Here is a 12,962-nt window from a genome sequence, read left to right on the forward strand (position 1 = left end):
TATATCAGAGTAGCATTACATTGTATAGATATCTACTCACAGATGATGAGTAATTGTGTTGACTTGAGAATGCAGTGAATAAAGTCACTATAAACATTTAAATACACATTATCATGTAGACCTACATTTCTATCTCTCCTGGTAAAATATCCAGGAGTGGACTTGCTAAGTCAAATAGTAAGTATAGGTTTAATTTTATATAAAACTGCCAACTATCTTCCAAAGCAACTGTGGTATTTTGCATTCCCACTAACAATGTATGAGAATTCCAGTAGTTACACATCCTCAACAGCATTTTTCATATGTAAAAAAAAATTGAAATTATCTTAACAGGTGGATAGTGATATCTCACTGGGTTTTAATTTGTTATTTCTCTGTGGCTCAGCTGGTAAAGAAACCGCCTGCAATTCGGGAGACTTGGGCTCAGTCCCTGGGTTGGGAAGATCCCCTGGAGAAGGGAACGGCTACCCACTCCAGTATTCTGGCCTGGAGAATTCCATGAACTGGATAGTCCATGGGGTCGAAGAGAGTCAGACATGACTGAGCAACTTTCACTTTCAATTGACTAATGAGGTGAACATCTCTTCATTTATTTCTAATTTCATTCTTCAATTTAAAACAGTCTCAGAGAAGACTCCAGTATACTGCTCAACCTTAGGAGTAAGCCATGGAAGGGGGTTCAGCCTGACCTCAGGTGTCAACTGGGGATGCTAACTAAACAGTCGTGTGTCTTATCCATCTTATATCCCTAGCATCTAGCACTGGGGCTAAACATTCAATGAGCATGCCACTTCAGTGGCGAAATCACTTCGTCCTCCCTGTGTGCTGTGCTATGTTTAGTCACTTAGTTGTTTCCTACTGTTTGCAACCCCATGGACTCTAGCCTGCCAAGCTCCTTTGTCCATGGGGATCCTCCAGGCAAGAATACTGGAGAGGGTTGCCATGCCCTCCTTCAGGGGATCTTCCCAACCCAGGGATTGAACTGAGGTCTCTTGCATTGCAGGCAGATTCTTAACTATCTGAGCCACCAGGGAAGCCCTTGTTCTCCCTACTTCCCTGTAAACATGCTGACTGTTGCCCATTCTACCCAATCTCCATAAAGACACGAGCTGAAGCATCTCCAATATGCTGGAGCATCTCAACCCTCCCGGCTGAGCCGTATCCATACCAAGAGTTAGTTGTGTCTGTTCTCAAACCAGGGTTATTCAAGTTGTACTTGACATTATAAATAGAAAGAAATGAAGTATTATGAAAAAGGATTAAATATTAGCGAGAAAAAGAGTTCTTTCTTTGTAACACTAAGATAATTCTTTATCAAGAGAAAAAAAAACTAAGTTAATTCTTTAGAAGACTTAACGAAAGCAAGTCATTAAAGTGTAGATTAAGGGACTCCTGTGGCAGTCTAATAATTAAAACTCTTCGCTTTCAATGCAAGGGGCATGGGTTCAATCCCTGGTCAGGGAACTAGGGTCCTGCGTGCCCCAGGCTGCAGCCAAGAAAAAAAAAGGTTAAAAAGAAGAAAAGGCAGCATTAAAAGAATAAACATAATTATGAAAATCTAGAGGTTTTCTACAATCAGAATGCATCCCAAATCATCAAGTTTTTACTGCATTTCAATGAAATGTTAAATCTTGGAGAGTACTTTATGGGTGTGATTTATGCAGGAGAGAATGTCAAAGAATATGAATTCAACCCAAACAAAGGCTTTAAAATGATAAAAGTTCATTTATCAGTATCCAGTTATAAATGTTAAATATGTTTGTGATTGAACATTTGAAAAGTAATAAAAATAAATACACCTGGGTAGTTTTACCATTCAATGATTTAACTATTGTTAGCATTTTGGAAAAAATTATTACATTTATGACTATTTATACACTATATACAATATTATATAGTAATTGTTTACTTTGCCAACAAAGGTCCATATAGTCAAGGCTATGGTTTTTCCAGTAGTCATGTATGGATGTGACAGTTGGACCATAAAGAAGGCTGAGCATGGAAGAATTGATGCTTTTGAACTGTGGGGCTGGAGAAGACTCTTGAGAGTCCCTTGGATAGCAAGGAGATCAAACCAGTCAATCTTAAAGGTAATCAACCCTGAATACTCATTGGAAGGACGAATGCTGAAGCTGAAGCTCTATACTTTGGCCACCTGTTGCTAAGAACTGACTCACTGGAAAAGACTCTGATGCTGGAAAAGATTGTGGGCAGGAGGAGAAGGGGGTGACAGAGGAGGAGAAGGGGGTGACAAAGGATGAGATGGTTGGATGGCATCACCGCTGCAATGGACATGAACTTGGGCAAATTCGAGGAGATGGTGAGGGACAGGGAAGCCTGGCAGGCTGCAGTCTATGGGATCAAGAAGAGTCGGCACAAGCTGGCTACTGAACAACAATGAACAATATATACTGTTCACATTGTCAAAAGCTCACAAAAGTGTAAGTTTAATGGCTTTCTAATATCTTACCATGTCACTATATTATGACCTTCTTACTCAACCTACTGTCATACATTTAGAAACCTACTGTCATACATTTTTATTTTTTCACATTGGCAATCAGGTTTTTTGATTTAATGGTTTTTTAAAAATATTTGGAGTTTGTGCATTAGTTGCTCAGTCATGTCCAACTCTTTGCGACCCTATGGACCATTGCCTGCCAGGGTTCTCTGTCCATGGAATTCTTCAGGCAAGAATATTGAAGTGGGCTCCCATACCCTTCTCAAGGATATCTTCCCATCCCAGGGATTGAACCCAGGTCTCCCACGTTGCAGGCAGATTCTTTACCATCTGAGCCACTACAGAAGCCCGTTTTTGAGTATGTCTTTAAGGTATTAATGGATTCTCTAAGGTGGAATTAAGAGGTCAGTGGAAAAGAACCTAATTAAACAATTTTTTCCTGGTTAAAAAACAATTCAGGTTCTTATAGGGGCTTCCCAGGTGTTTCTAGTGATAAAGGACCCACCTGCCAATAAAGGAGACATGAGACGTGGGTTCCATCCCTGGTTCAGGAAGATCCCCTGGAGGAGGACATGGAAACCCACTCCAGTATTCTCGCCTGGAGAATTCTGTGGACAGAGGCGCCTTCGGGGTAGTCTATAGGGTTGCAGAGTCAGACAGACCTGAAGCAACCTAGCACAGATGCACACAGGTTCTTATAGAAAACTCAGAAAAATATAGTAAAATATGAAGACAATTCAAGGATTATATTTTAATTGATATACCTTCTAATAATTTTAAAATAATTTGAAAACATAATTACGACCATATCATAAATAAACTCATAGTTTGTTTTTCAACCTTTCTTTAAATTGTAAGAATTTTCTCCTATGATTCAATTTACTTGACATTATCTCTTTATTATATGCCTATTAGTATTTTCTATGAGCATTTCATTGTTAGCATCAGCATTCTCTTAGCAATGAACATTTAGGGAGATATTTCTATTTTTTCAGTTATAAATAACAATGACGTGAACATCTTTATCAATATCCCATTACTTTCTTAGGTGTGCTTCCTAGAGATAAATAACCAGTGAAATGCTATTTGTATTTTTACGTATGTTGCCATGGTATATTCTAGAAAGAGATTAATATTCGCTCAGTGGACAGCACAGGACTGCTCAGCTGTAAAATGCAAATAGTAACTGGCCTAATTATTGAAGTAGTCACACTAACTGGTGAAGTAGGCACACCTGAAAGTACTTATGCAAATGACATAATTCCTTCATGATCCACGCCAGGTGTATGGATTTACCACTGTACTCTCTTTCATATTTTAAAAACTCACTTTATATTGCTTTATATTGTGAAGGGTGGTTTGGAGAAAAAGGGAAACAACACAAGCTTCCTCCATAGAGGTATTTATCATTTCAGTTAATCTATCATTATAGACTCTCTTGACTAAACTGTCGGCTGAGGTTTAAAGGCTCCAATGGGTCATTGTCCTCCACCTGTAGGATTCGCTGACAGCTTAAGTATTGATTTATCCATTTGAAATTCCTTCTCATTGATTTATTAGGCCTATGCATCTTCTGGTGGCCAGCTTCTGTCTATAAAAGGTGGCTGAAAGGACTGTTTCACTATCATGTATTTTACAGCTCACTGACATTCATTTACTGCCTCTCTTATTTGTCCAGTGTTAGTATTCATGCTAATGGATGCTCCAAGTCTGGCCTCAGTCTTTGTGCATTTGGAGCACTGCTATGCACAGCATGTAAATGATAATAAAAGAAAATTATCAGACTTGCACCAGAAGAGAGGACATTGTGAGCAATACAGTTTTCACATCCCTTAAAGTGAAGGAAGAACAGGAATAGAAATGGGATCACAGAGGAGAAAAATGGACTACATTCCTCAAAGGCACTTACCAAAAAAAAGATTCCAAGTTGTCTTTTCTTAGATAATTGGAAATTTGGGATAAGGGATGGGGGCCAGAGGAAGAGGTTAAGATACAGTAACCATATCTATGAACACGACAGAGGTTTGCAGGAAAATCTACTCTAGTATTCTTGCCTGGAGAATTCCAGGGACCGAGGAGCCTGGTGGGCTGCAGTTCATGGGATGCCAAAGAGTCGCACATGACCAAGCAACTAACACTTTCACTTTTCTCACTAATGGAGATAGGATCCTAAATCCTGCTTCACTCAGAAATCAGAGCAGTTGCTTGAAAAAAGCAAATAGGAAGTTTAAGGAGTCACTGTTTATAGCTACTGCTCTTCAGTCTGTACAGTTAGTGCCTTGAATGCAGTGGAGACTGTCTTAGTTGGTTACCAGCGTGAAGCAGTGAAGCCTGTATAACCTGAATTTAAGCTCAGCATTTAGAAACTGTATGCAGCTTTTGCCAAATGATTCATCCTCCCTGTTCCCAAATGTTTACATTTCTTAAATGAGAAAAAGATAGTTGATCTTGGAACACTGAGTAAAACCCTTGAAATGGGCTATAAAATTTCTGGTCACCAGTTCCTGCATGTGGGAAAAAATGTGCTGGGGTGTTCTCCCCCAACTCAGTACCACCAAGCAAGCCTTGGACGCTAGCTGGAGAGCCAATGATTCAGCTCAAAGCTAATACTTCTTACCAGAGAGAGCATGAGATTTCGCAGGTTAAAGGCTCAGATCCCCTCCCCCTCTTCTCCTTTAGAGACCAGTTGCGAGGCCCAGTTTATCATTTGTGCTTCTGACCCACAGGTCATAGATGAGAGGTTCCAATGAGTCCCTCCTTAGGGGATGATTACTTTGCCAGAGTGGCCCACAGAACTCAGAGAAACATTTTACTTACTAGATCACCAGTTTAGTATAAAACGATGCAACTTGGGAACATCTAGATGGAAGAGAGGTGGAGGGCAATGTATGGGAAAGGGGGCAGAGCCTTCACACCCTCTCTGAATTCTCTGCTCCCCCCACGTCTCCATGTGTTCACCAGCCCAGAAACTCTCTGAACCCTGTTCTTCTGGGGTCTCAGGGAGGCATCATTACAAAGGTGTGGTTGACTAAATCATTAGCCAATGGGATTGAACTCAATCTCCAACACCTCCCCTCCCTGGAGGGGGCACAGTGCTGAGAGTCGTAACCTTCTGATCACCTGGGTGGTTCCTCAAGTGATCATCCCCTCTCCTTAGGTGACCTAGGGGTATTGCACTAGCCACCTCATTAACACAACAGAAGACATTTTAATTGTTCTTAGCATTTAGAAAATTCCTACAGTTTTAGGAGCTCTGTCCCAGAAACAGGGATGAAAAGCAAATGTATATTTCTCGCTGTAGATCACAACATCACAGGCTGAATTGTGTCCCCTCTTCCCAAATTCAAATGTTGAAGTTCTAATACCTGACATTGAAGAATGTGACTGTAATTAGATAAGGTCTTTATAGAGTAGTATAGAGAAGAAAAGCTGTGACAAACCTAGACAGCATATTAAAAAGCAGAGACTTTACTTTGTCTTTGTGTAGTTAAAGCTATGGTTTTTCCAGTAGTCATGCATGGATGTGAGTTGGATCATCAAAAGGACTGAGCAGTGAAGAATTGATACTTTTGAACTGTGGTGTTGGAGAAGACTCTTGGAGTCCCCTTGGACAGCAAGGAGATCAAACAAGTCCATGCTAAAGGAAATCAACCCCGAATATTCATTGGAAGGACTGCTGCTAAAGCTGAAGCTCCAATACTTGGGCCACCTGATGCCAAGAGCCGACTCATTAGAAAAGACCCTGATGCTGGGAAAGACTGAGACAGGAGCAGAAAGGGATGATAGAAGACGAGGTCTTTGAATGGCATCACCAACTCAATGGACACGAGTTTGAACAGGCTCTGGGAGATGGTAAAGGACAGGGAAGCCTGGCATGCTGCAGTCCATGGGATTGCAAAGAGTTGGACAGGACTGAGCTACTGAACAACAACGAAGGCATCACTAGGGGCTTCCTTGATGGCTCGGTGATAATCTGCCTGACAATACAGGAGATGTGGGTTCCATCCCTGGGTTGAACAGATTCCTGGAGGAGGAAATGGCAACCCACTTCAGTATTCTTGCCTGGGAAATCCCATGGAGAGAAGAGCCTGGCGGGCTACAGTCCATGGGGTTGCAAAGAGTCACACATGACTTAGCGACTCAACAGCAACAACAAAGTTTACCTGAGGTAATTTGGGTAGGCCTCATGCAATATAAATAGTGTCTTGATAAAAAGAGGAAATTAGGATGAAAACACTTGCAAAGGGAAGACTTTGTGTTAACAGAGGGAGAGAACACAGACATCTACAGTAAGTCCTCTATACGTGAGCTAGTTCCATTCCTAGAACTTGTTCATAAGGCCAATTTGTTCTTGAGTTCAAAAAAGTCAGCCTAGGTACCCAGCTAACATAATCAGCTATATAACACTGTACTGTAATAGGTATTTAATACTTCTCACACAAATAGTACAAGCTGCTGCTGCTGCTAAGTCGCTTCTGTCGTGTCTGACTCTGTGGGACCCCATAGATGGCAGCCCACCAGGCCCCTCTATCCACGGGCTTCTCTAGGCAAGAGTACTGGAGTGGGTTGCCATTTCCTTCTCCAAAATAGTACATGAGACAAATACAAAAAATAAAGCTGACATCTTTAATTTTACAATACTTTGAAAAGCACCAAGTAGAATAGTACAAGAGCTGGCATACGGGGCTGGCATCACGCACACAGGCGGGAAGAGCTCCTGACTGGAGGAGATGGTAGAGCTGAAGGACCGTCAGCAACAGGAGATGGAGGGCGAGCTGCCCCTTCACTCACTCCTGATGTTGATGGGATACACGTTCCCATCTTTGCAAGTTTGCAGTTTGAAGGTTTGTATGTAGGGAAGTTAACTGTATAAGACGAGGAGAGAGGCCTCCTCCAAGGAAACCAACCCTGCCAGCCCCTTGGCCTCAACTTCTAGGGTCCAGAACTGTTGTTTCAGTCACGCTGTCTGTGGCACGCTGCTCCTGCAGCCCTAGCAAACTAATTGCAGGTGCTGGTAGTAATGCCATGGGAGCTCCACTGGAGAGGAGGCTGTCGGAGGTGATCACATGAGGTCATTGGCGTGGAGCCTGGGGGCACAGCCAGGGAGTCCAGGTCACCCACACAGCAAAGACTACCGTTGTGTCCGTAGCGTTTCATCCGTCATTTGCCTTTTTGCCTTCTGGACAGCCTCAGACCTTGCCTCCCTGTTTGACTACTGCTTGAAAGGTCTGTGCACCAAAACCACGTCTCAATACCAGTCTCCAGGCGTCTTTGTCCAAAGGGTCCTTGGTGTTCCCTTCCTCAGCTACAGATCGCACTGACTTTCATCCGCTCTTCACACCAGCCCTATCCAGTAGAAGAGACAATAAGAATATGAGCTTACATTCCACATATTCTATTCTTTCTTCCCACTGACTCTGGGAGCTCTGTAAGGTGAGTGCTATTCTCATTTTATTTGTTTTTAAAAATGAGACTCAGAGAGGTTAAGTGACTCCCTAACCTCACGTGGTCCCCACATGATACAGCCTGTGGGATCCGGTCATCAGAGCCCGTTCCATCACACAGCAACGCAGTCTGTAATCTAATTCACCATCTTTCATTTACTGCAATGTACAAGTCACAAGCAATGCTGATGAAATTGCTCAAAAAGCTCTCTGTGATATCTGTGACAGACCTAAAAATCACAGTGCAAATGAGAACTGTGCTGTATTAAAATTCGTTTGGACATTCAACTATATTGAACCTTAATGTCATTATTTGCAGAAAAGAGGAATGACTGACTTCTTAAAGTTTTCAAGGTACTGATTTTTGGGGGTTATATAAATACACAAAATAGTGGCATCATAAATTCAGATAAAAAGAACTTTTTCATTATTTACCAGTGACTGCTAATTACTTTTCTGTGTTCATTGGTTGAAAAAATATTTATTGAACAGTTGCTTTGTACCAGCCACTGTTGTAAGTGTTGAGATTATAAGTAGTAAACAAACAGGCAAAATGGCCTCCTCTTGTGTGCTAAGTCACTTCATTCGTGTCTGACAATTTTCAATCCCGTGGACTGTAGCCCACCAGGCTCCTCTGTCCATGGGGATTCTCCAGGCAAGAATACTGGAGTGATTTGCCATGCCCCTCTCCAGGGGATCTTCCCAACCCAGGGATCTAACTTGAGTCTCTTTTGTCCCCTGCATTGGCAGGCAGGTTCTTTACCACTAGCATCACCTGGAAAACCCCTGCCTCCTCTTAGGGAACTCATTTATTACGTTGTGTAATCAAGGGGGCTTCCCCGGTGCCTCAGCAGCAAAGAAGCCACTTGTAATGCAGGGGACTCGGGTTTGAACCCTGAGTCCGTAAGATTCCCTGAAGGAGGGCACAGCAACCCACTCCAGTATTCTTGTCTGGAGAATCCCATGGACAGAGGAGCCTGGCGGGCTACAGTCCATGGGGTAGGAAAGAATCAGACATGACTGAAGAGGCCTAGCATGCATGCACACAATCAAGAATCCTGTGGAACTACCCTGCCAGTCCAATGGTTAGGACTCTGAGTTTTCATTGATGGGGGTCCATGTTCAATCCCAAATCAGAGAACTAAGACCCCACAAGCCACACAGCATGGCCAAAAAACAAAAGAAAAATAAAAGAACCCTGCTCTAAGGGTATTTATAGTTAGCATTTTACAGAAGAGGAAATAGAAGTTTTTATTTTATATTTATGGAAGCTTGCGTATTTTTCCCAAAGGCATCAGCTAGCAAAGGGAAAGACTTGGGATTGGAATTCTAGTCACTGGGATTCCAAAGCTCTAATTAATGCACCCAGGTTGCTCCCATCCAGAATGCTCTAACAGATAATGTCTGGTCTCAGGGTAAATGCTGGGTCTTAGTCTCACACAAATACACTTTCTCCAGGGCGGTGACCTGTGTCCATACTGTCCTGTCTCCATGTTGCTCTGCAAAGGGGTTTTGTTGTTTTCAGTCCTCTCCCCCCCTTCCACCCCTCACCTGCTAGCTAATACCTAGAGAAAAGTGTGGGGAAAGATTGCAGCTGAGAGTAAAACTCGGATGTGAAGTGAGCTGACATCAATGATGAGGACCCTCTCCAGGAGATGAGTTGGAAAAGAACAAAAGGCTTTTCTTTCTCCTGGGGCTGTACCACCATCCAGAAGAGTCTACAGGAGCTAGGGTCCCCAAGGGCAGCCCTGTGGCTATTGACCAAGTAGCCTGCGGGCCACCATTAGGTACAAGTTTACCTATTCTTGCCCTGAAGTTGAGTAACAGTCCTTCAACTAGATTCCCCGGACTGAGTGGACTCTGCTAATCCTTCTTGCCTCAGGAGGCAGGACTTGCTTAATACTTCCTCTGGCTAGAATTTATATGCTGCAGAAATGTAAAAAATAAGCTGAACTGAGTCTCCAAACACCTCCAAGTTCTCACAGAGGCTGGGTGTTCTGAAACCAATCCACATTCATCAGAACGTGTAGGTGTGTTTACTGTCAGAATCTTTTCACAGAGGTTCAAGTCACGCAGGGCCTTTCTCAGAAATCTGAGTCTAAACTGTTTCTCAGAGCACCCTAAGCTGTCTGGCTACGTCAGCATGCTACATAAAGGTCCAAAAGCCAGGGCGGTTGCGTGGTAACACACCTGTGTGGCTTGGACCCAGTCTCTGGTCTTGCAGTGTTTCTCTCTCTATAAAGTCTGAAACAATACCTGCCTCATGAAGGATCACACTACAATGCTTTGAAATCATGTAGCAAGACAAATCAGACTGCATCTTGTTTTTATTACCTCCAGGGACATGCTTAGTACTGTCACCCCCTGCTCTAGCTATGGAGGAGCAGAACCACCCCCAGATTAGGTAAAAACCTACTTCTGGCTGTGATCGCACCCCCTCCCACCCCCCCAGGTAAGGCATCCACACACCTCCCTCTGCACCATGCTCCAGGTACTGAGGGCCCAGAATTGTCCGGCCAAATGCTCTCGAGCTGGTTTTCAGGACCTGCCCGAACTTCTTCCTGTGGTCCAACCTCGTGAGTTGCACTAAACCACTGAAGTATACCACCGGGGTATGCCCCCCTAGGCCCCAAGAGTGCTACTTGTGAAGGAGCTTCTGCATGGAGCTTGGAAGTAGGCTGTCCTTACCTCTGCTCAATCACCCAGAGACTCTGAGCTGGGATGGGAAGAGAAGGGGGATAGGCCACAGGCTGGGAGCCGGGAACTCAGAGCAGCTCTCTCCACCTTCCCGAGTTCTGGCTGGCACTCCAAGAAACCTGAGGATGCTACACTTGGAATTGTCCTTCCAAGTTTTTCTGAAGGAATACTTGTGAAAGTGAGAGAGTGGGATGTATTATTTTGAACATCTTTAAGGTGGATTGATAAACTTTTTTCATATTGATTTTTAAATATTTAGACATTTGTGAGCTTCTGCTGTTACCCTTAGTCTTGGCCCAACAAGGTGGGACGGGCTTACTACAAATCATGAAGAGTCAGCTGCCTGCCCAGGATAAGCACCTAACCTCCAAGGGGACTGCTTGGTAGGGGACGACACTCCTTTAGATATTTTAATTCTGATTTTGTCTAAAAGTCAAATTTTTCCTTTGCTCAGATAAGGCTTCAAAATGACTCTCCAGTCATTCCTCTTGGGTGTCTTTTGTTGGGGAAATCATTAATTTCACCAGGGTGCTCTGTTACTCTCAGACTTTACTGTGTCTAACCTGGGATTCTTGTTTAAAACCTATTTCAGGACTCCTCTGGAGGTTCGGTGGTTAGGAGTCCGCCTGCCAACGCAGGGGACACGGGTTCAATTCCTGGTCTGGGAGGGTCCCACGTGCCGCAGAGCCACTGGACCCATGCACCACACCTACTGAAGCCTGAGCACCCAGAGCCTGTGCTCCACAACAAAAGTAACCATGGCGATGAGATGCCCGGCGCCACAACTAGAGAGCAGCCCCTGCTTGCCACAATTAGAGAAAACCCATGCAGAGGAATGAAGACCCAGGACAGCCAAAAATAAAATAAATACATAAGTGAGAATAAAAGTTACTCCAGGAAAACCCTCCATATATTTAGGTTCAGTTGGCCTGAACTGGGGGCTCAGAAGAGTGCATTTTTACTAATGTCTCAAGCGGTTTTGATAGAAGTGGTTCAACAGCCACTCTGGGAGAGTAACGAGCACCCAGGTGAAATTAATGATTTCACTGACAAAAGACACCCAAGAGAAAGACCTGGAGAGTCATTTTGAAGCCTTATCTGAGCAAATAAAAAATTTGACTTTTAGACAAAATCAGAATTAAAATATCTAAAGGAGTGTCGTCCCCTACAAAGCAGTCCCCTTGGAGGTTAGGTGCTTATCCTGAGAAGGCAGCTGTTGCTCAAAATATTTTGACACTGATTTTTATAAAATTGCCTTTGGAGGTGGATTATGAACCACATCAGAAAGCCAATCTCATTATTTCCCAGCACAGTTTGCATTTGACAAAAAACAACATTCCCCAGAAGGATGATGCATATTACTTAGCTGATTTAGTTCCTATGTTTCCCAAGTCAAATATGTAATAAAACAAGATCTATTATATAAACACACCTGTTTATTTCAGCTTCCTTCTGAAACTGTACCAAAGTGACAATGAAAAAAGAAAAAAGGCACAAATCTGTGCAGACAAAGAAAATGAGAGAGAAGGTTTAGGAGGAAATGGGAATCAATAGTTTGGAAAACTGGAAAATTGATGGAGAAGTGGCCATTGACTTGGACAACCCAAGAAAGCCGGAGCCTGAGCCTGTCATGAGGACAGCTAAGACAGTGACTCATTTTACCTGAAAATCTCGCCTCAGGAATTAGAGGCAACAAGTAACTTAGAGTCAGAAGGGCTGGGTGGGCATGGTAAAAAGAGAATCTTTTGACAATTTCTCTAAGTAACAGTTTGAGCCCCAGATCCCTTCCCCTAGTCAGGCAGCAACCCTTCCCCCACCCAAGAAGACATGAGGGCCATTCTCTGAAATCCTCATCCAGAGAGACCCAATATTCTGTAAGACCAGTCCACAAGGCAAGGATGTGTGTCCTTACTAAAGAGGGGCCATTCCTTGAAAATATGCTGAACACTGAAACTCTGGCTCCCCTTTGTGTAATGACCAAAATGAAAGTGGTTGCCTCAAAGAGGCAGGCACTGGGAATGGAAACAAATAGGGTACCAAGCATTTATTGAATGTTCTCTGTCTGCCACGTCCTGCCCTATGCTTAGCCTTCAAGAGGAAGTCTGGAACAGTTTCTACTCCTGCATAGTTTGCTGTCTAGTTCACATTGCATAACTCACTGACCTGCTTGCTGATCAACTTCATATGTAAGCATTAAGGGGCCCTGGGTATGAGGAAGTCACATACAGATGGTGGGGATTTGGGAAGAAACAACTTCAAATACAGTGATTGGTTGAGGAATACCTCTGCCTGTGTTTAAGAGAAAATAGAAGTGCAGGAGCAAAAGGAGACATAGGCAAAATCGACTAAAAGTAAATAAT

This window comes from Muntiacus reevesi, chromosome 5 (genome assembly GCF_963930625.1).
Source record: "Muntiacus reevesi chromosome 5, mMunRee1.1, whole genome shotgun sequence".
NCBI classification, from domain to species: Eukaryota; Metazoa; Chordata; class Mammalia; order Artiodactyla; family Cervidae; genus Muntiacus; species Muntiacus reevesi.